Source organism: Catharus ustulatus, chromosome 2 (assembly GCF_009819885.2).
Source record: "Catharus ustulatus isolate bCatUst1 chromosome 2, bCatUst1.pri.v2, whole genome shotgun sequence".
Taxonomy (NCBI): Eukaryota; Metazoa; Chordata; class Aves; order Passeriformes; family Turdidae; genus Catharus; species Catharus ustulatus.
Genome location: NC_046222.1, coordinates 81265407 through 81289219, shown reverse-complemented (window position 1 = coordinate 81289219; position 23813 = coordinate 81265407). Strand labels below are relative to the sequence as shown.

General features: G+C 37.6%; 1 protein-coding gene across 2 annotated transcripts in view; it reads right to left on the bottom strand.

Annotated features, from left to right (window-relative positions):
- Positions 1-23813, bottom strand: part of GPC5 (glypican 5) — a 620023-nt gene that overhangs the window by 20406 nt on the left and 575804 nt on the right. Inside the window, exon 8 of one of the 2 annotated variants that reach the window (XR_004417012.1) lies at positions 7447-7588. The exons of the other annotated variant lie outside the window; for it this stretch is intronic. The gene's annotated coding sequence lies outside the window, so the exon portion shown is untranslated. The remainder of the gene's footprint in view (positions 1-7446; positions 7589-23813) is intronic. 2 annotated transcript variants of the gene reach the window in all.

Sequence of the window (23813 nt, the reverse complement as noted above, 5' to 3'; positions counted from 1 at the left end):
ACTGCTAGCCCCAGTTCTCCCGGGCTCCCCCGCCCTGCTGGCTAGGGCTCTGCTGCCCCCCCTGCCCCGCCCTGCTGGCTCAGGCTCTGCCACCCGCCCCCCACACTGCTGGCCCCGCCTCTGCCAGGCTTTCCCACCTCAGCCGGGGCCGGCCGGGCTCCAGCTTGGCTTGGGGCTGCCGCGGGCTCTCACTTCCGTGTTGGCAGCTTTTAGAATATTGTTCATGTATTAGCCGCCCTCGAATATTAGCCGCACTTCCGGGTTTCCACCAAACTTTTGGTCAAATTGGTGCGGCTTGTATTCGTGAAATTACTGTAGCTATGATGTTGGAGCAGTAGATGCTTGCCTACCTTGGCCCATGCTGGGACTTTAAGAATTTTAAAGGTTTTAAACTAAACATCCTCTGACAATATCCTACTTTGAAACCAAACCAGAAGATGTTCATGTGAGAGCAAGCTAACCTCAACTGTATTATCTTCTGTCTACTGAGCAACATGGAGCTAACACAGGCTTCCAAGGAAAACTGAAGGTGCCAAATGAGCTTCTGTCAACATCCCCTTGGACACAAACCCAGGCAAGATCCAGACAAGTGGAAGAATTGGATTTCTCTTTGTGCAACATTCTTATGATGTTCTGGAAGATTCAAAATTCAACCTTTAAGGAGTAAGATTTTCCTGTAAGCCTCAAATATGACGAAAATTTTATTTTCAAAGGATAAGACAGTGTTTTAGGTGGGAAAAAAATTGGAATTTTTATTTTAAAAGACAGCACTGTGAAGTTGTAGGCAAAATTCTTCTTAGAAGAAAAATAACTATTTAAATAATATGCAAGAGAAATATCAGGATCTTTTAAAGCACAACCTGTGCAGTAAAACACTAGATGATAGTGTAGTTCTAGATAACTAGATAACTAGACAATGAGATGTAGTTCTGTTCCTAAATTTATGAGAAGGATCATGAAGTATTAATTTATTTTAATAAAAAAAAAAAAGAAAAAAGACAAAAAAGGTGAAAAATAAGTGTTATCTTTGCATTACCTTGCATTTTTATTTGATAAATTAAAATGCCATATTAGTTCCCAAAATGTTTTATTTGATTGGCCAATATTTTGCCAATATTTTTAAAGCTTCTAATGGCTGTGTCCTCCTTTTATTCCACTGGAGTTTTTTCACCAGGTTTTATTCCTAACTACCCAATATCATGAAAATGTTTCAAAATATGGCCATGCTAACTAAATCACAAAGGTGCGCTTAAATACCTAAGAAATACTTCAGTTTATAGACAGTAGTTCCTATGAAAACTTCCATTTGCTACTTTAGAAAATATTTATATATATTCCTCTACAGAACAGTAGCTATATGAGAGATAAAAAATCAATGAGTATTAGTCAGGTCATTCTCCAGCTAGTGTATTTAAGCCATTACTCTTAAATATGTCACAAAATACTTATGAGTATCCAGTGCTTAGAAAGAAAAGTAGAGACAATGGACTACCTCTGTTATCATTGAAAGACAGTTCTATGTGAAGTTCATGGGATGTTGGCCACAAAGTCTTAATGAGGGGAGGAAAAGATATGTGAAAACTCTCTCACAAACAGTACCTGGAAAAGGACTAATTTCTGGAGGTTGCTTTCATGTTTTTATGACTGTATCCATACTTGGAAAACCTAGGGGACGTCCCTAAAAGGAAATCATACACTATATGCCCTTTTTATAGTACACATAGAGCAGTGTAAGTATTCATCCTCTTTCAGGAAATACATTTTTATGATTTAATGGAAATTCTTCCCTTTCAGTTACACAGTTTAGGTGAAATGGAAAAGAGCAGTATCATTGGAGTTGATGACAGCAGAGATTCCTCCCAACCTCAACAATTCTGTAATTCTGTAAGTGCTAAATGTTTCACAGTTCAGCACTAGTTATGAACAAACAATCAAAAAGCCCCACTGGATTTCATTGACACATAGTACAGACAGAACAAACCTGCATTGCTTTGCCATTCTTTGACTAGATAGTGAGAAATATGTGAGATATTTCTTCTGAGAACTGAGTCAGGAATCAACCTAGCGAGAAATGTATTTTTATTTTACAGTAGTTTCACGAATACAAGCCGCACGGATTATAAGCCGCACCCCCGGTGCCTCGACAATGTTGCTGTCTTTGTCAATAGATAAGCCGCACCCCGAATATTAGCCGCACTTTCGTTCGTCGCGAGAATCCGTGCGCAGCTTTCACAAATTGGCCAATTAGTAACAGGATCGCGGCATAGCGGGCTTTACTGGCTCGGGGCGGGGCCAGGCAGGCTCGGCCCGCTCATGGTTGCTGACGGGGCCGGGTGGCCCAGCTCAGCACCACGGTTCGGCGGGGCTGGCCGGGTGGTGCTGCCGCCGCCGCCGGGCTCGCTGGACCCCCTCTCCTGTCAGCACCGCCCCGCTGCCGCGTTCGCTCGCCCGGCTGGCAGGGCTGCCGCCGCCGCCGCGCCGCGTTCGCCCCGCGCCGCGTTCGCTCGCCCCGCGCCGCTTTCGCTCGCGCCGCACCTCGCTCGCCCCGCTGCCGCGTTTGCTTGCCCCGCCGCCGGGCTCGCCGGCCGCCCCCTCCCGTCTGCACCGCCGCCACGTTTCCTTGCCCTGGCCGGCACTGCAGGCCCCCGCACCGCCGGGCTCCCCCACGCTGCTGGCCCCGATTCTGCTGGGCTTCCCCCGCTGCCAGGCAGCCCCACCCGCCAGCCTTCCTGCTTCTGCCATGCTCCCCTGCACTGCTAGCCCCAGTTCTTCCGGGCTCCCCCGCCCTGCTGGCCCGGGCTCTACCGCCCTCCCTGCCCCGCCCTGCTGGCTCAGGCTCTGCCGCCCGCCCCCCGCACTGCTGGCCCCACCTCTGCCAGGCTTTCCCACCTCTGCCGGGGCCGGCCGGGCTCCAGCTTGGCTTGGGGCTGCCACGGGCTCTCGCTTCCGTGTTGGCAGCTTTTAGAATTTTGTTAATGTATTAGCCGCCCCGGAATATTGGCCACACTTCCGGGTTTCCACCAAAATTTTGGTCAAATTGGTGCGGCTTGTATTCGTGAAATTACTGTATATAGTTTTAATTCAATCGAGGAGAAATCAACAATTGATCCACAGAGGCTGAAGATATGTCACAATTTCCAAGCATTTTTTCAATGCTACTTCATGGATCTTTAGATTTTAATATTAAATAAAAATAAATTATATAGCATTACAGATATGTTTCCCATATATAAATTATAAATCAGGTTACTCAGGTGAATTTCTTAATACTTCAAACTTGTCTTTCAGTGAAGCTCCATTTGCTACAAGATTCATGACCAAAGAAAGAGGATTCAACTTTATTAATTTAGGACAAATGAGACTTTTTCATTATGCAACCTACTGTTACATGAACATACACATAAGTGTTGTCTTATCAATGCCCTATTTATGAAACCAATGAATTCCACAGAAAAAAATCTTCATTGATAATGAAATTGTATGATGTAAGATGGTGTTTATTCCTATCCAGGTGTGTCTTTCAGTTAGGTCTAAAGTCTTAATTTGGGTGCAGTCTCACTGCATCAAAGGTTTGAAACCAAAATTAATTGATTTTGACAAAATAATAATGTCTCTGCTGTTCTGATGTTCTGAGGTGAGAGGAAAGTAAATACAGTGAAAAATTAAAATAACCAGCCCATTGGGACCTCTAACTTACAGTATCCAATTATTAACATTTGTCTTAGACCACAGGGAAATTGATTATCTTCATAAAGTAGAGTGAATGTTTCTCACAAAGTCTTCTACAGCCCCTTTACCTTATGCAAGAAGGAACCAAACCAAAAGAACAAAAAAACAAATTAAAAGACACCCCAACAAGCTAAAAATGTGCTTACATTTTATCAGTTCTGTGAGATCACTTTTAAATGTGAAGGCCAGAGTCCTTACAATATATCCATTAAAAACCATTCAGTACACTTTTTTTAGAATCACAAGCAAGTTCATACTTTGGCAGAGCAAAATTTCATCTGTTTGCTGGGTTGTTTACACAATTCAGTTTGTGTCAGAAATGTTAAGCAAGTATGAACATGAAATACAGCCTAAACTAGCATTATGTTGATGCTGAAGCGATGAGCTTAAGAAGATAATAAGAGATGGTATGTAAGGGGCAAATATTTGCACTTAGTTTTTGGTATCTCTAGAGTCTACATTCACACCTTGGGTTCATTTGGTTAACCATAGCTGGCTATAGGCATTTTAGCTATAGGGAAGAGAAGTATCACATTTGGCATACAGCTGCTTGTCTAAAACTTGCATTACAGCTTGCATTACAGCAGATGCAGAGAAATAAGGAAATGCAGAAGAAGGAGATGTAATACTCAGATTTGGTTTGAATTTGAACAGACATAACTGATTCAACACTGAATGATCAGTATTTTCCGACATATCCCCTACCATCATGCTTTATATCCTTGATGGAAAACTAAAACTAAATGTTGAATCGTGTAGCTGTGGCAAATGGGTTACATTTTAGAAATTCTGTGTAGGAAAATAAATAATAAATAAAAATAAAAAAGTGAAATATTGATCAAGTTCATATTTTTCCCCTACAGTGTTATATTTTCACTTTTATATCTAAAACCTTGCATTTAATCAACTTTTGTTTCAGTATTTGATGTTGAAGGGCAGGATTGAGGGCTGCATACTGCCATGAAAATAGTCAATATCTGATGTGTGCAAACATTTATGAGAAGCCAGTACTTCATGAAAGTGTTTCCTGTTAAAGTACAGAGAGCGTCGCTGCAGCTACATTTACATAGTTAAATATGTGTCCCAGAAGGACATTCTCCAAGCAAAGTGCTGTTGAGTGGCTTATGCCTGCTGTGCTTAGGGACAGTAATACCTAGAAGAAGCTACTAAACAACCTCCTCTGCATGGTACAATGCCTTGTATGTCTTTTAAGCCACACACAGTGTTCTCCCAGGCTCAGAGATCCAGTTATCATTTTGTTTGTTTGTTTTTAGTTCAAAGTGTCCGAAATAAATAAGAGTGCTGAGCTTCAACCCACCAGGTGGTGTTTTCATAACATGAAACTGAAGAAATGCATTGAAAGCCCTGGGATATGATGTCCAGGCAAGGGAAAGGGTTTGAAAATAAAAAGCCTGCTGTTGAGGGACTCTGCAGGGCAGAGAAACCCAAGCCTTCAGCCGTCTGGTTTGTGTTGCCTTTTGGAAGCAGTCCTTGGAATGAATTATCCATAGAACTTGAAGTTTATTTTGGAGTGACCGAGATCATGTTCCTTAATGCTCAGCCATGGAGTGAAAAAACGTCCATGTGATGTGGGTAAAAAGATCTGAAACCAGGAGACAACTCACAAACTAAGACATAGTAACATACACATAGTCAGCAAAATCGCTTAAATTTGCAGTGTTGCTTGCTATCATAGGAATGCTCTATAAGGTGATACAAAAGCTAGCAGCAAATTCTCAGTGTCTTCATGTCTCACCTCTGCAATTGCCCAGTCATTTCTTTCAGTGGAATGCATTCATTGAGTTTTCATTGCTGTTCCTAAGTAGCCCATGGTATTTCAGAACCCAAGGAGAACTCTGAGTACCAAAAAGTTGAACCTATGGTTTATACCACAAGGTGATGTGGAGCAGAGAGATCATGCTCACTTAGAAACCAAGTGAACTGCATAAATATTGAAGAAATTTTCTGTAATATGTAATAGGCACTTCTTCGGAGGAAATAATTTGATCAAAGTTTCTCCTTTTTTAAATTTTGTCTATCCTAATAATTATTGTAATAATAAACAAACCAACACAAATAGCAATTTTAACTGTACAGGGAATATCAAGATGCAAGTGATCTCATGTGCAAACAAAGGTATAGAATTACTATTGTTATTAGGAACCAATTAAGAAACCTGCCTAATTGTATTAGCTAAGAAAATTCTGCATGGTTTTATATTAGGAAATGAATCCACCATATCATGTTTAACTATGCACATTTTATGAAATCTGTATACACAAGAAACAGAGCGTAACCAATGATCTTACCGTAAGTGTGGCAAGTCATTTCAACTAAAAGAGCAGCAGACATTAAGTCTGTAGTCCAGTATTTGAAAGTTTTCTTTCAAAGTTGACAGTGGGATTTGTTTCACATTATACATTGATGAACTCAGTATTTCCATTGAGAAAACAAAGCTTTTATGAGTTAATGTAACACAAACAAATAGTGTCACAACCAAAACATATCAATTTGTTTCACATTCTTAAGAATCAGAAAGTGATAACATCATTTGTTGAAATAGCTAATATGTATTTTTAAACTTGTAGGTCAATTTTAGTATAAATAACACTTATGTTAAAACTGTATTGCTAAAATAGCAAGTCTTAGGTATCCAAAAGGCTTGGGTTTATCTTCCATACAAAGACCAAAAATAACTATGTCTGAAGCAGAGAGAACCACAATAACCTTCATTAGATGTATTTCTATTGCTTTCTTGGGCCATAGTTTCTAAATCCATGTTCATTATAAGACATGTTCATTATAACTTCAAGGCTCTAGGGTGCTGGAATCAGCATTGCCAATAATGCCTGTTTTAAATGAAGAAATCCATCTTTTCAATCCTTTTCACTATTGAAGGAGTTTTAACCTTTATCATTAACCTATGCAAAGGCTTTGTAATCAATACAAAATTAAAATAAGGCTAAAGTCCTATAAATCAGTCTGTGTAAAAGTAAGCAAATTCTTCATTCTCTGAATTTTCATCTGATCAGTACTAGGTTCCTTCCTATGAGTCATATGTCCAGATGTCCTATATAAATTACTGTCCTTTGAAGCAGTTTACCCATTATTCTTTTATATTATTATTTTTTTCATTTTGCTGTAGGAGATTTTTAATCAACGATTCTGGTTTCTACAAAACTACCATATAGAAGAATAGAAGAAAGAGATTAATTTGAACTGAAACTCCTGAAATTAATGTGTGAACTTGGCTTGAGGAAGAATGTTACCAGATAGGGTCATTAAAAAATGAAATGTTTTTCAATTTTTCTTTAATCATTCAGATTCCCCTGATTTATAGCCCAATTTCACTGTAGCAGTTCATTATTCTAGTTTGTCTTGTTGTTGTTTCTAAAATGAAAGTAGCAAAAAGTAAATCATTATTTTCTGAAAAATAAACCTGAACTATAACAATTTCCATTGTCAAGATGTTCAAGCAACTTGGTATTTTTTTCAGTCTACCTAGAATTCTAGTCATTCCAATCATTCCACTCACTGTTAAAAGAAACATGGTCTGTAGATTAACTTAATCCCCAAAATACTGATACATTAAGTAGTTCTTAAGTTTTCCTGAAAAGTAAATTTAATGGCATATTTCTACAATTTAAAACTATTTAAGGGAAAACATTTTACAGTCATTTCCTTATCATGCCTGCAGATGGGAGATATTAAACTCACTTGTTCCCATGCAGTGGCCCATTTAAGACCCCGCCTTGTGAACCCGTTCCCAAAGGTGTGTGATCCGATCTGTGATTTTTTTCTTGATGAGCTGGCTTAGCTGCATCTTGAGTTCACTTTTAGAACCACCCCACAGTGGGATCTAGCATGTGTTGGGAAGGGAAAGAAGAACCATGCTGTTATAATTTGGAAAAGAACTTCAGCTGTCAGCTGATCATAACATTGTAACGCACCCAGAAACAGACTAAGAAAGTGTAAAATTTGCTGTTGATATCTGACTCAACCCCACATCAAAGACTGTGGTGGTGTGAAACAGTAAAGACAGTAGATGTCCTTGTATCCTTTCCTTCACTGTAAACAAACACACAGCTTGTCTCCTTGTAAATAAAAATGCAACACAGAGATTCTCTTCAGTTGATGCTTTCTTTTCCTCTCCAGGTTTACTTTTGGTGCCACAAGTTTTAACTCAGCTGCTCTGTTGAAAATATATCAAAAGCATAGGACTGAAAAGAATAAATTTTCCAATATCTTCTTAGAAATGCATTTTCTAATCAGATCATGAAGTTTTAAAAACCACAGTTTTTCACAGAAATTTTTCCACTCTGATTTTCATTTCTGAGACAGTTCTTTCTGGCAGAGTATTTCAATTTCTTTCAGGCAAGATGAATATCAGTGATAAATTCTGCGGTGCTTACTGATGAATATTGATCTGCATCCCTCAGTGTGTTTAGTGTTATGAAATGCCATAGGAAGTCTTGTGTCTCAGTGCATCCCACAAGTACAAGATCCTTGATCTGAAGTCACTAAATATAAATAGTTAAACATCAAAATATGTGTCTTCTTTAAGTTCAGAGATAACCACTGGGCGATTCAAAGAACCAACCTGATATCTGCAGCAGTTTAACCTCTCCCTAGGAAAGCTTGCCTTGCAGAATTCATATAAATATGTAGGTTTCACACAGATATACAGCTCCAATTCAGCAACACATGAATAGTTCTGCTTCTGTTTTGCTCCCAAGCATCCATCCCTGAACAGAAAATAACTACTGATCACCCTGTGCTCCCAAAGCCTGGAAAGGCTGACCGTTGAATGACTTGATTGGCTGTGGTTGACTGACAGGACAAAAGTAGTTACCAACAAAATAAGATATCAGTCTCCAGGCTAGCAGCAATGTGAGTAATGTAATAACAGATCTAAACATAACATGTCAGAAACAGGAAAAGAAATACTGAGGAGGAAAAAAGATTATTTATTTGTTTCCCAGATCAGTAGTGTGGACACTTTGGAAGCCAAAATAAAAAGAAAACCTATATGACTTCAAGAGTTTATTCTTAAAAGTAGGTTGTGCCTGATCCTTTCTTCTAACTGAGTGCTCATCTATGTTACCTCACCTAATTAACCTAAATATAAACAAAGAAACAGTACTGCTATTTCTGGTTAATTTGATAATTTAGATATTTTTTTCAAAACAGGATTTTAGTCACAACACAGCTCTTCAAAGAGAACAGGAACACAGATGGATGAGAAACAGCTGAACTTTCACAGTTTAAGTTTTTAGCCTGAAGATATTGATCCAAGAGAGAAAGAATTGAGTAAATAATGGATGAGGCTGAAAAGAGAAGAGAGAAAGGTGACCTCTATTTAAAGGAATTCTGTGTGGACTGTAAGTTAAAAACACTATAAGTTTACACTTAAGTTGAGCTGTACCATTTTCAATAGAAAGGTATGTCAAAGTGCAAAAAATGCTTTTTCCATTCATGACTGAATCATGGGAACTGAGGGGATGCACTATCAACAGACCAAGACCACCTCCTCCACCACACTCCTCTTTCCTGTGGAGCAGCAGCATGTGGCAAAAGAAAGGAAGAAGATAACAGTGACCTTGATAGAAAACATATTCACCATTTTCTTCTTTTAGATGAAGAGAAGAAAGATTGGATTCAGATCCCACAGACAGCGCAGCAGAGAAAGTTTTGCGAGAAGCCTCAACCCAAATGTATGCCAGATTATCTGAGAACAATAATTGATATCCCAGAGTTTGTTATCCAGAGTTTTTTTAAGTTGATGTGCCTACCTTAGCAGGTGTCATTTCTTGGGAATTTGTATAGAGGGGAATCATTCCAGTGGAGTAAAGCCTCGATATGAGGCAGTTTAAAGCACGATAGCTCTTTGTGCTCTGAAACTGCCTTTGTCTTCAAATAGTCTTCTTCCAGAAAATGGCAACTTAATAATGAGATGATTGCTTTACAGACCACCACAGGTTTGCTTCTCAGTCTGACACCAAGGATTTGTGATATCATGGAGAGGTTAAAGGTTATGGCATAAGTTTGGATGATTGTTCAAAATTGAGAAAGCAAGACCAAGTTCAAATTATACCTATTTCTAGCAGTACAGACGGTTCTGAAGCAAGGTATCAGCTCAGATTAATTGGATCTTTCTCTGCTAAGGGGCTCCAAATGGCAGCTCTGAAGAAAATTAGCGTATTTGTAAGATGAAGAATTGGAGTACCTGCCTCCTAAAGCAAAAAAAATATAAGCTCAGTCTACGATGGAAAAAGCCTGCCTCTTCAAAAAGTTAATTAATTACCTAGATACTTTCTTACACACTCAAGTCTTAAAATAATTCCTTGTTTAATCTAAAGCATTTGATTTTGGGAAGTTAGGTTTAGCCAAGTTAGGGGGTTTTTTGGTTTATTTTGTTTTGGTTTTGTTTTTTAGCAATTATATATTTATATTTAAAAACTTTTGGCAAATTTGGCCACTACTTAAGGCAATGGTAACATTAAGAAAAGTAGGCTACTGAACTACTCTCATCAACATCTACAACCAGTGTAAGAAGACCAAGAGCTTACACAGATTAGATATTTGGCATAAAAAGATGGAAATAATTACATGACTAAAGAGGCAGAATTGGAACAGAATGAATGAATGAATTCATTCAAAAGATAATGTATGTCAAATAACAAAGGAAATTCTCCAAAAATAGTTCAGCAGAATAAGCTGATGAGTTAAACTGCGGAAAATGCCGACTGTAGGTTTTTAGTAAGTCAATAAAACTAGAAGTCTGGGAACATCACGTAAGCTAAAGTGGTAATCACGACATCTCTTCCCTTGTGGCATGCCCTTTTCCTAAGAGCCCCATCCTTTTCCTTCAATCTGATGGATGAGTTATATCATGTCATGCTTCTCCTCCCCACAGGAGGAGTTCCAGGACATGTTCAGCACACTCCAGTCATGCTCCAGCAATTTCCACAGTCAGCAGGGAATTAGGGAGCAGCAGAGACTCTCAATGTTTGTAGCAGGGAGAAAAGTATCAAATTGCAACTCCCTTCCAGACATCAGATCAAGATGGTGTCTCGTCATTTTGCTAAGAAAGATATTAATAAACAGCTCTGTTTCACAGAAAGGTGAAAGGTGGAATTAATTCTTCCAGGGTTTACTGCTCTGTTTACTTGGGCACCAAGGGTGACCCATGATGGTGCTTCTGGGGCTTTATCACCTGAGAAAGTCCTGGGTTGGTGACTGAGCCGGTTTCTGATCACTGCTCAATCATACCAAGGCAAATTGAGGTATTGAATCAGGCTGAGGTCTATTCAGGAATACTGGTCAGGAGCAAGAGCAGGAAATTGAGCCAGAAACAGGACTGGAGAAGAAATTTTCTTCAGCACTGGTTTGGGGCCATTCAGGGGACAGGACTAGAAATGAGTGTATCTACGAGATAGCTCAGGGAAGGTAGAGGTGCACAGAACAAAGCTGCTGTGGGGCTCTCGGGCCAAGAGGCATGGGTGGGAATCACAGGCCAGTCGGGACCATCAAGGCTTGGGAGAGGAAACATGGTTAAATCTCAGTAGCAGCTGTCTGAAATTAGTTCTTGATTTGTTTGATTTCGTTAGCACCCTCATCTTTCAAGGACTACACCCTGAAATCTCATCCACTTTCCTGAGGGTTGCCTGATGCTGCAAAAGGTTCTTGTTCCACTTGTGCCTCTGAACAGGGCACAGGCAGTACAGTTTGGATGAGCAGGTGGTATAGTGCCCCTCACACAGCAGAAGCCTCCCTCCATTCCTCAAGGTGCAGGCAGACATCTCAGCCCTTTCCCTCTGTGTTTTGGGCTTGAGAAGAGAGGCAGGTAGTTATAAAGCCAGACCCTTGGAATTCCTGCTAGCATTGAGAGAGCGTGCCAGGAGCCGGTAGGGCATTCTCTGAGGAGGAACTTACAGAGTCTTACACTGACTTGATGATTCCACCGAAGGGGCAAGAGAACACAGTTCTGTAAGCAGATGCCTATCCATTTGAACAAAACCACTTTAATTCCTCACATTTATGCATAACAAAAGATGATTTCAATAGCCATTCAGTCAAATGCATGCTGATATTGTCACTAAACTGTGCACCTGCCACTTGATCCAATCATCCCTTGCTGTAGTCTTTGCACTCCTCAAGCTTCTCTTTAAACTACTCAGTCTAGATCTGACTTGTAGTAGGACATATCCTTCATTGACATTAAAGACAGATTATTGTGTTGTAAATTATGTAATGCCTCTTGCTTGATTACTCCCAGTCTTTTCAATGGGAACCTATTCCTTAGTTCAAACCTTAAATTTCCTATTAAAAAATAAAGGATTGAGATAAAATTATGCAGGCTTCTACAGGTAATGTTTTACTAGTATCAAACGTAAAGTTGTTGCAAACAAAATAAAACAAATAATCTCAAATTTTAAAAAACATAGTCAGGAATTGCATCCCTGTTTCAACTTCGGGTTGGTGGGAAAAAAATCTTAGCAATATTATTATATCTTTAAAAATCAGGTACTAAATGACTTTTAAAAGAGTTTTCCTGGAAAAAATCCTGTCTGAAACACTGACTATTTTAAACAAATTGTGTAAGTTTTGTGCATTCTCAGGGATGTTTTTTGATTTCCTTGACATATTAAATTTTACAAATTTAGTAATAATATACTCAGTTTTCCAGAGGTAAAAAAAAGAGAGGTGTGGCATTCATATGGCTTGAAAATATCAAATGGTGTACACAGTGTGAACAAAATTGCTAGATGTTACTGAAAACAGAGAGACATCTTGCTGTTTAAACCCTTTATTGTCACAGTGATCAACTTGCCAGATGCGAACTATTTTTAGTGTCTTTCTGCGCATATGGAAAGTGGGAGCATAAATAAAGGAGATTTTTCTGCACAGGTGGTCTGATTTATAAATAGACAGTGAATAACTAATATATTTAACACCATACATCAATAAAAATCCAAAGGAAGTATGATTAGACAATATTATAAAATTGTAATTTAAGAACTGATTTAATTCTAAATGTTAAAAAGGTCCATTCTTTTACTTCTGTATTTAGTGTATTGTAACGTTGGTATTCTTTTAAAATCCATCAGTAAAAGAGATATTTAATGGGGCACATAGAAACTTCAAGAATAAAGTATTATAGATGCATTCCATTTTGTCTGTTAAGTTATTTAAAACTGCATTTGTTTTACACTCAAACTGCACTACCCAAAATAGCATGTTAGAGACAGTGAGTCGGTCTCATTCAGATTTTTGTCTGACATGAAAAGGAGTTGTAAATGGGAAAATGGAGACACACAGACATAAATAATTATACATTCCCAAGCATATTTTCAGACGTCACATCTGGGCAGTGTATGGATATCTTGATATACTAAAATTCAATAGCCTGCCCTATGCACAAAATCAGACTAAATTATCAAAATGGAATCCTTTTAGCTGTAGATTTAATAAGCTGTGTGCAGATTGAAATCCTCTTGAACTGGAATTAATACTTATTAGCCAGACTTTCACATTATCTCTTTAACTGAAAACTCCCTAATTACAGGGAATCAGATAATAGCCTGAACTGGTAAACTTTACTTAACCAGACTCATGAAGGTAATTTTTAATTCTTGGATTACTTTGAAATATTTTCATTTTTTAAAATTGAAAGTATTGGCAACATTTTTGATATGTATATTTACCATAAATTTCTTACATTTACACATTTTGCCATATTTTGTTGAGCCTTTATAATTTGCAAGTGACAATCATCTTTTAAAGATATATTTCTCATCACAAGAGACTGTTTTGTCAGGAGCCCTTTTGCATCAAAATGAATTCACAACTTCTAGAGAGATAAATTCCTGAAAATAGGGCTTTACTAGCTGAACACTGACAGACGTTTACCTGAAGTACTACACTCGGCACTGTCCCCAAGTACCACCTAGGCACTAGAAATTCTCTGCCTTGTCTCTTCCCCATGCTTTGTATTCAGATGACATTTTTCAAAGTGTTCCTCTGTGCAAATACTTTCTCTGGAAAGATATTGTACCTCTGGGAGTGCAGGTGATTTTTGTGGATTCTTTATTGATGATAAGAACCTGAGAAACAGATGATTAAATATGAGAAACCTTCCTCTATGATTGTTGTGTCATTATTCTACACCTTTCTGTCTATTGTTTAAGGAGTATCTTAAAATAGTCCATGATCTAAATGTTCAATAACAGTATTAAAACTACAGCTAGACTGCACTCAGCATTTTTGCCCTCTGGAGTGGTTATGAAGGAAGAAAACACAGCTGCCCAAGTCTGCATCTCCTAAAACACATTTTCAGCTTGTATAACAGAAGGTATGGAACTTATTATTACTTTTTAAGTATCTTTTCCAGTGTACTGTGGTCCCAGCATAACCATGATTTACAACCTATCCAAGGTTTTCTGAAACATTTGGCTTAAATTGAAATTCAACTGGAGGTGATCATTTGGATTAAGAAGACTCTTTATGCTAATATGTAATTAATTATTTTAGAATTCCCAGATATATTTCCAGATATTTCGAAGCAGAAATAACCACCTTCTTTATTAAAAAAAATAAAGCTATAAAATCAAGGTTAATATTAATATTAAAGGTGTTATATGTTGAGAAGGTGTAAGATTAGCATGATAACCATTTGCTCATGTTCACATTGATCGGTTTAATTATGGCTACCTCCTACAACCCTCTCCCCACAGAGAAGCAATACCACTATTTAAGACCATGTCTGCATGACAATCAGGAGACTGAAAACCCCAAAATCCTAGCCCAGTGGTCCCTCTGCATCCACAGAAAGACAAGGAAAGCAAAGCATGTGCCACTAAGTCTGCTATAAAATGGATTATATCCACTTTTGAGTCTACCTGTGATGGCTAGACTGGATTTACAAGGGCAATGATATCCTGGCTATGTCCAAGCATTACATGCCAAAATGCAGAAATCTCTATTGAATTTATTTTGTAGCTTCTTTCCAAATTTATTCTTTCTTTTTACACAACAATGACTAGCTGATTTACAAGAATTATTAACAGATGGTATTTGTTTATTTACTTATTTAGAGACTGAATGTTTGCATTTTGTTTCATATTTAAATCTAAATGAGTATTTTCTGATTATATTATTTCTGTGAGAGGCAAAGAAAAGCTGAAAAGTTACTTTAAGAAAGCTTTTATTTATATGCACCATTTACGTAATTATTTATGAATGGAAAATATTGAAAAAAATAAGTGTATTTAGAAGAACCATTGCCCTGAATATCTTCTGCTTTTGAAATAATTCCAGTGTCAATAGAAAACTGACTTCTCTCCAAGACCAAAATTCTTTTGTGATCTTTTAACAACTGAGAAGTGTAGTAAAAATCTCTAATGTTTGGAGGTTTTCAGAATCCAGTTAATTATTCAGAGAACTATTGTTTCAAAAATGTTTAGATTTTATCAAGTCTGCACTAATAATATCTAGCTCGAGACAGTACTTTTTCTATCTCATACTAATGCTATCCAAACCACTAAAGCATCCCAAAGGGAGAAGAACTGGAAGAATTCAAAACTGTCATGAAGCAATTATTGCTGGGCAGACTGCTTCATATCCATGTGTTCAGCACATCTATTTCAATTTGTTTCTGGCAAGAAGGAATATAAAATTAAAGATTCACACAAAGGAAGAAACAGAAATAATATTCAATGATTTTAAAGTAGGTAATAAACCAATTTATCCAACAGTACAACTACAGATACTTTCAACTGAATGTAATTATGTCAGAGCATCTGGAAGAAAATTCTCAGGGCAAGAGGGATTTCTAATATTTAATACAGGTAATTGTGTAAATTTATGTATAACTTGCCTTCTGGGAGTACACATGTACATTAGACAAATTATATACCTGTCTGGAAAATTAATGTGTTTGGGTAAAGCTTTTTTCCATTTGTTTCAATTCTGAATGAAAGTGGATATAAACCCCACTTCAGCTAGAATGCAAATGTCATAGTTTAACAGCTTAAAAAAGTGCTACACTTTTGTTTGGTTTGAGTTTGGGTTTTTGGCTGGTTGGTTGGTTGCTTTGTGGGGATTTTCCTGTTTGGTTGTTTTTTCTCAAGGAAGATAGGCTTGCAAGTACTTTCAGATGAAAGCTGATAAGGTACCTGTGTGCCTGCTGCTGAGCTGCTCTGCACAGATGCAATCAGAGGAGGCTGCTGGGGGCTGGCTACCCAGCCAGAGCATGAATAGCTCCAGCCGAGCCTCCTGTCATCCACACTACAAAAATTGTACAGATAAGGGGAGACAGATGAACAATCAAAAGGTTCAGAGCTTCAGATCTTCAAAATTATCTCAAACAATGGGTTAAATTTTGCCTGAGAATTGAAAGCACCTTTACAATCAGTAATGAAGGTAGTCTGAGCAGTAGTTGCCTTGGAGCCTTGACTACAGGCCACTGTTTTCAAAGCAATTGCTGAGTAAAATACAGGCATTGCAGCCTAAGGTGCACAAATTTCCAAAATAAGGCCCTGTAACAGAGCGAAAATAATAAATTGAAGCTTTTCAGCAGGAAGATGTGTTCATCTACAAAAAACCCAATATTATGTGTATAATTTCTAGCCTCCAATGTCCAAAGAGCTCTCCCATGACAAATGTAATTCCTGCATTTCCAGCACAGCACACCCAATGCAGTACTCTCTAATGTATTTGAAAAGTCTGTTACAGGCTAACTCTATTTTAAGTGCTTTTCAAACAATTTATCAATACTCAACTCCAAATTTCACTGCCCAGTAATATTTTTGATTTCTGTTGGTTTTGCTGGTTGTTCCAAAATCCAGAAGAGAAAACAATTTCTTGAAGCATTTCTTCTCAGTGCATGAGGGCTTTTTTGCCATCTCTCAAACTTACAGAGACACTGGGGAAAGTTCATGATGGCAAGACAATTGTAATAAGAAAAAATGAAGCATCAGCATATGCAGGAGTAAAGGAATGTACCTCAATAAAAAGGAAAATCCTCACTCAAGTAAACACATTCTTGTAAGCATATCTAGAGCTGAATAAAGTGAAATAATAGCTCAGAAAAGTGGAAATGATTGACAGGTGGAGCAGATTTCCATCTAAAATATTTTAGATGAAGAGAATCTTCAGAAATTTTTATAAGTTTTTGCAACGAGTGTGTCTGTTCTCATATCCTGATGCCAAAGAGTAAGATGTACTTTTCTGTCAGACCTCTCCAGCAACAGGAGCTTTCAGCCTTTGAAACCCCTGCACAAAGATACTAGACTCAGTGCTTTGAGCAATCCTCTTGGTGATTTATCCATTTGAACCTGAACATGAAACATGCTTTACATTTATACATCTACTCCAGCTCTATTGTTTCCCCGCAATTCATTGCTAGGTCATTTTGTGGTTGTTTGAGGTTTTTTGTGGTTTTTTTTTTTTTGGGGGGGGGGGGTTGTGGTTTTTTTGTTTGTTTGTTTGTTTTCCTGGCACATGTGCTTGTACACTCACTCTCTGCCATATCATGAGTGAGTACTGATATTTCATAAGCAGCACCTTAATTTTTCCAAAGCAGCCTGTTGCAGTTAGAAAGCATAGTGATGGAGTTGATGGGACATGGATTCTGAATGGAATTCAGACAGAACCAAACAGATTATGGATTTCCATGTTACCAGTGCTTTTGCAATAGAGGTATTGATGCATAGACCACCAAGCTACAGTGGGAGGCCTTTCTCAAAGTACTGTAGAAAAGTCCTGGCACATGTAGAATGACACTTTGTGGGAGAAACGAGGTAAGGGATGAATTCCCTTAGGGAATAACCAAGTTTCCAAGGCCTTTCTGATATTCTATGCATCTCAAGTGTGGAACCCCTTGTCTGGCAGAATAGCAAAAGCATTCATCTCCTGAATGTTGACACATATGTGATTCGATTGTCTACGTACATTTAGTAAGGACTGTTTCAGGCACTGCCAAGTGTCCTGCTTAGCTACTTACTGTCAGTCAAGAAGAACGGTGACTTTGTGCGAGATCTGTGCTGTACCTATTGGCCTCCTTGTACCTATCTTGGATAATCTTGTATACCTTGGAAGATATTATATATCTATCACTACAGATGTAGAAGAATTCCTCTGTGGCTGTCTTCCCCTCTGATGTCAATCAAAATTGGTTTGAGTTGTCATCTTGACACTGCATAGTCTATCCCTGCTTACCAATTTTTAGAGGTATCAAAGATATTACTGTTCTTTGACATGATCAGTTTATAACTAGGCTCGCTCTTTGTCTGTAGACAATTTCTTTGAATGACAACTTGAAATTGAAACAAAGCCATGTCTCATCCAGATGAATATCCAGATAAACATTTATCAGAAGCAAAATGTTTCCAAATTTCTTCCAAGTCTATCAGATCGAGTATCTGTCAGGGAGAATGCGCAGTTCTGGTGATTGTCTGACGGCTGCTGTACTTGGCTTTCATAAATGGGAATATAATTGGTGTTGATGAAGCATTTGAAAAGTCATGGAAGAAAATAATATGCTGGTTGTCTGAAAGTGCTAAAGTGGGCTCCTATTTTTCTTCATTTTTCAGATTGTTTCATAATTTGAAGATATTCACTTGCATTCATATGGAAGTGTATACAAGAAGACTGAATATCTAATGTTTCATACATAACAAACCACTTCTCTTTCATATCTTTTTAGCTCATATTTTTCTCATTCTGGGATTGCAATGTATGCATATAATTTTCCCGTGTCTATAGTTTATGATTGGTTGCTATAAATCACACCACACAGTTACAGTTATTCATTGATACTACTCAGAAACTCAGGTTTTGTGGCCACTTCCTAAGTGGAATGTGATGACAACAGAATAAAAAATGGCATTATGATGTACATATGTTACTTACATCTGGGTTTTATCCCAATACCATTACCTGTTAAGTAATTTTTTTATAGACAGCTATATTGTGTCTAGTTAGCACAGAAGTACATGAAGACATGATTTTCATCACAATAATCAGGGACAGGTCATGCCACTTGTAACAGAAATTAATCCTTTTCAAAATGACTGGAAAAGAATGAGGTATTTTAAAGAAGTGTTTTCATTTTAGCGTTAATAAAAATAAACTATATTTAACAGAATTAACACTGATTATTTCTACCAGAAAAAATTCCAAGAACTGTTAAGACATGCATCTTGGTCATAATGACCTTCAATCAAAGTGACTTTCAGCTACAGAGAACTAGATAATGGATGCTAGTGCATCAGTCCAGCTCTAAAATTCCTACTACACATTAATGCTACATTCATCTCCTTCTGCAGGTTGTACCTTTCAGAACATAAAAAGAACATTTCTTTTGCAGGTCTTTTCAATCTCCTTGTTTTCATGAGAACGTGTCTAGTTTTAAACCATCCTGTTTCATAAAAGTTCAGAACATATGTTTTAATGACAAGACTGTGCTCTTTAATCTACACTTCATTACACATTCTTTGATGGTTTTATTATTCTTTTGAATTTTATACCTGCACAAGAAACATCTGTTTCTCCATTTTTTTTTTAGGTACATTGTGATACATCTATTACAGTAACTGATTTACTTTTTACTTCCTGCTTTCTTGCTATATGCTGTATGTAAAAATATTGTGTGCATTGAGAACAGTGGCTAGTAGGACTGTTAGGAGCAAAGTGAGCATCTTGTTTAATTTCTGCTCCAATTGTTTTTGTGTACAGGTCAAACCTGTGTTTACAGTATTTTCTTCAATATTTCCTGTAAATTTAATCTCTGCAGGGGGTGAAATTTATTTCATTTTCCACTATCTTGCACCCTATTTTACTAGAATCATGCTAATTTTAAGTATATATGACATTTCAAGTTCAACGGAATGCCTTTACTGAGATATCAAAATTCACATATTTATTAAAACCGAGTAAAAATTTATTTCTTGAATAGTTATCAAATAAGACTGTATCTTGAATAATTCCATAATGGAAATGCATATCTTGAAAGGAGCTTAATATTTTCTGCCATCAGATATTCACTGATGTTGGCAATGTCTTCTGTAATTAAGGCTTTCTGGACTCATCATTAATTGTGACAAGATTCATTCTTGCCAGAATTGGGTTATTTATGCTCAAAAATCTCTGTATTTACTGTAGAATGAAGTCAAATTAAACTATTTATTTGTAAATATTCAGACAAAATTATTCAAATATGTGTGAAAGAGACAACCATAAAGATATACATTGATTCCCAAATATTTGCACCTTTTTCATTTACATCTCCTCTTGAGGGATCATTAGTCAAGTTTGGTTATGAATGATTTCACTAGCTAAAGAAATGGATATTTAGTGATTTGCAATGGTGTTCTCTTCATTTTCCCACTGCAAATCTGTAACTATGTCCAGTCACATAGTTTTGAGTACACTTATGTAGTAGAAAAGTAATTTTCTTCATTAATATTTCTGAAGAAAGCACTTCTTTTTTCTCCTTCTTATGGCTAAAATCCGCCTGCATCTTTACAGTCAGGTAACTGAACTTGCTTCCTTTTTAACATGCACACAAGTTCAAAATGTTCCTTTATACTTTTTCTCAAAATTCCTACTCTTAGAGCACTGGTGGGGCGAATTGGCCTTGACATGAAGCTAGAAAAGAAGAGGTGAAAGAATGGGAGCAAGATGGAAACTCTAAGAGTAGTACTTTAAAAAAGAGTTAATTTTTGAAACTCAGAAAACAACTTAAAAAAGAGATCAATCAAAATCAGTTACCATTGAACTAAATAAGTATCAAAACCAACAGTAGGAAGGAGACATATTTTGGAATTGGCGACACAATGGAATTGTATAACAGCTGCTTTAGAGACTTTGTTTACTTCATTCTCATTTTATCATTTAGTTGAAACAACAGTTTTTCTACACTCACTTCAAGACTCACTTCAGGACCCACTGATAGTCACTGTAAGTACCTGCATGAAAAATGAGGGACAAAAGCTACAGGATTTCTTTTTGTTCTGAAGTGTTTTCTTCAACTTATTTCTAAGACAAAAACAAACAAACAAACAAACAAAACCGCAAACAAAACAACAAAAAATGCCATGAGAGAGTGTTTTAGGCTACTGTAGGGAGAAGATTTGAAATTCTCAATTGTCAGAATGGTCTTTGACCAATGGTCTCTCCAAATTCATTTCTAATAACAAGCTATAAGGTGTTGTGAAGCAAAGACATGCAAGCAAATAGTTCTTTTGGGTCTGGGCATCCTGTCTTGGAGGGAAAGAGGGCTTAAATTTTTCTGTCCAGTTGGCTTTAGTACTATTTAAGAGTCCTGTGCACATTTAGCTTATAGATATAGACAAAGCCTTATTATCCAACCCAAGAGTTTTTTAAAGTTCAAATTCACATGCTGTTCTTTTTCTCTCTGCACAAATTCAGTTAAAGTTGTCCACTGCAAGGATAAGTAATATTACCAATCTTAAATAAGTAATCACTTGTGTATACAACTTACCACAAAGGTGCTTCTAGAGTTTTCATTGCTTATAAATAATTCAAGTTTATTTTTAATAATGAAACTAAAAAAAATTAAGAAAAACTATATTTACATTAGCACTGATCTGAGTAGTTTGTCAGATACATATGCCAAGTATGACGAATTTGAAATTTGGAAGTCCCTTTATAGCACTAAGAATAAATCTCCTCCTCTGTTTTGTGCCTTTTGTAGCAGTTCCTTATGTGCCATTGCAAGGTGACAATTAATGACACTGATCTGCCTGAAAAAAGTGCACCCAGTTTGAATGCTTGTAATAGCAACAGAAAGCATGGATTGGACAGTGTCTGCCAACAGCAGAAATTGGACAAGAGCCTTTTTCTAAACTCAGTGAGGTGGAATAATTGCTCATTGCTATCCAACTGAGTCTGTTACTTTAGGAGAAAAGAAATCTAAGAATAGGTTTATAAAATAGGCAGTAACTCTCCCCTGCAGACACAACACATTTAAGGCAGCTAAAAATCTGGCCAAATGCTCAAGATGGACAGAAAAGTAAGTAGGGTAGTCTCTACCACCAGAATATTCTTCTGTTAAAAAAATCCCAGATTAATATTTTTTTTCTTTACTATTTTATGAAAAAAATAAAAAGATTTTGGCGCCAAGGGCAATTGTATGGGCTAAGGGCTGGGCCCTGCCCCTGAGTCACAACAACCCAATGCAATGCTACAGGTTTGGACAGACTGTCTGGGAAGCGGTACAGTAGAAAGGGATCGGGGGGTGTTGGTTAGCAGCCACTGAACATGAGCCAGTGTGTGTGCCCAGGTGGCCAAGAAGGACAGTGGCATCCTGGCTTGTATGAGAAACAGGAGTGGTCTGCTCCTGCACTGCTCCTCCAGGGCAGTGATTCTTCCCCTGTACTCAGACTTGGTGAGACCACACCTCAAATCCTGGGTCCAATTTTGGATCCCTCACTTCAAGAAGCACATTGAGGTGCTGGAGTATGTCCAGAGAAAGGCAACAGAACTTGTGAATGCTCTGGGGATAAGACCTATAACAAGCACATGAGTGAGTTGGGGTTGCTTAACCTGAAGAAGTCTCAGAGGAGACCGTATCACTCTCTACAACTTCCTGAAAAGAGGTGATAGCCAGGCAGGGGTTGTCCTCTTCTCCCAACTCATGATAGAGCAAGAAGACATGAATCTTAAACTGGGTCAGGGGAGGTTCAGGTTGAGCATCAGAAAGGAATTTCTTCAGAAAAAAGGGTTGTTAAGCATTGGAACCAACTGCCCAGAGTGAGGTGGACTCCCCACGCCTAGAGCTGTCCATGAAACAATTGGCCATGACATTTAGTGCTATGGTGTCATTGACAAGATGATGATCAGGCAAAGGTTGGATTTGATGATCTTAGAGGCCTTTTCCAAACTAAATGATTCTGTGATTATCTAAAAGGAAGTTGTAGTGAGATGGAAGTCAGTCTCTCCTCCTAGGTTGTAAGTGTTAGGACAAGAGGAAATAGCTTCCGGTTGCACCAGGCAGTTGAGATTGCATACTAGAAAAAAATTCTTCACAGAAAGCATTGTCAAGCATTGGAACAGGTTGCCCAGGGTAGCAGTAGAACCACCATCACTGGGGGTATTTAATGGACAGGTAGATGTGTTGCCATGAGACATGGTTTAGTGGTGGACTTGGCAGTGCTGGGTTAACTTAATAGTCTTTTCCAACATAAATGATTCTATGATTCTTTGTTCTTTGATTCTACGTCTTTTGTTGTTTTTCCACAAAAATGCAGCAAGGCCACAAATTCCAGAACAAATATGAATAGGTATATTATTTGAAAAGAGGTAAAGCCAAATTCACTTAGCTTCCCTGAATACAATAGGGACTTGAAGATTAGCATCCATCAGCCTTTACAGATCCCTAATCTGTAAGATTTTGTTCCAATTTCTGTTTTTCTTCTAAATCATTATGAATACTCTAGTAATACAATTTCTATCATATCTTCAACAATAGCTTTTACCATGGAAAATATCTCTATCACAACCAAGGCAATGTGGCAAATCTTAAAACACTCTTTTCAGAAAGTAATAGGGATGATAAAGTTAGATTTCCCCCCAAAAAATCAGAGGTATCACACTTCCATAAATAAATCACCTAGTTTGAAATATTGATTACATCTTGAGGAATGCTTAATTTATTAAGTAATATTTAAAAAATAAAATTAAAATAAATATTTGAATTATATATTTCAGAAAGTTAAATAATGTGTTTCATGCCCATTTTAATTGGTTTATGGGTTTTACATTGCTCTTCAAAAGTAGTGATACGAAACCTGCCTTAACATAGAAAAAGGTAAGTTCTCATATGTGAACTATCTTTTCCCCTGTCTCACTGAGTGATATTTTTCCAGAAAGAGAGGTAATAATTTTTAATCATCCTAACTGGTCATGTGTTGACCGCTGTCCTGTAAACAAGTCATAGGCTGAAATATCAGCACATTTGAAAGACACTAGATTATGATTTCATTTCCCTCAGGAAAAGAGTGGTAAAACAGTCAACATGAGCAATTCTGAGGTTGCCTAAACCTCGCAGAGCAATATTT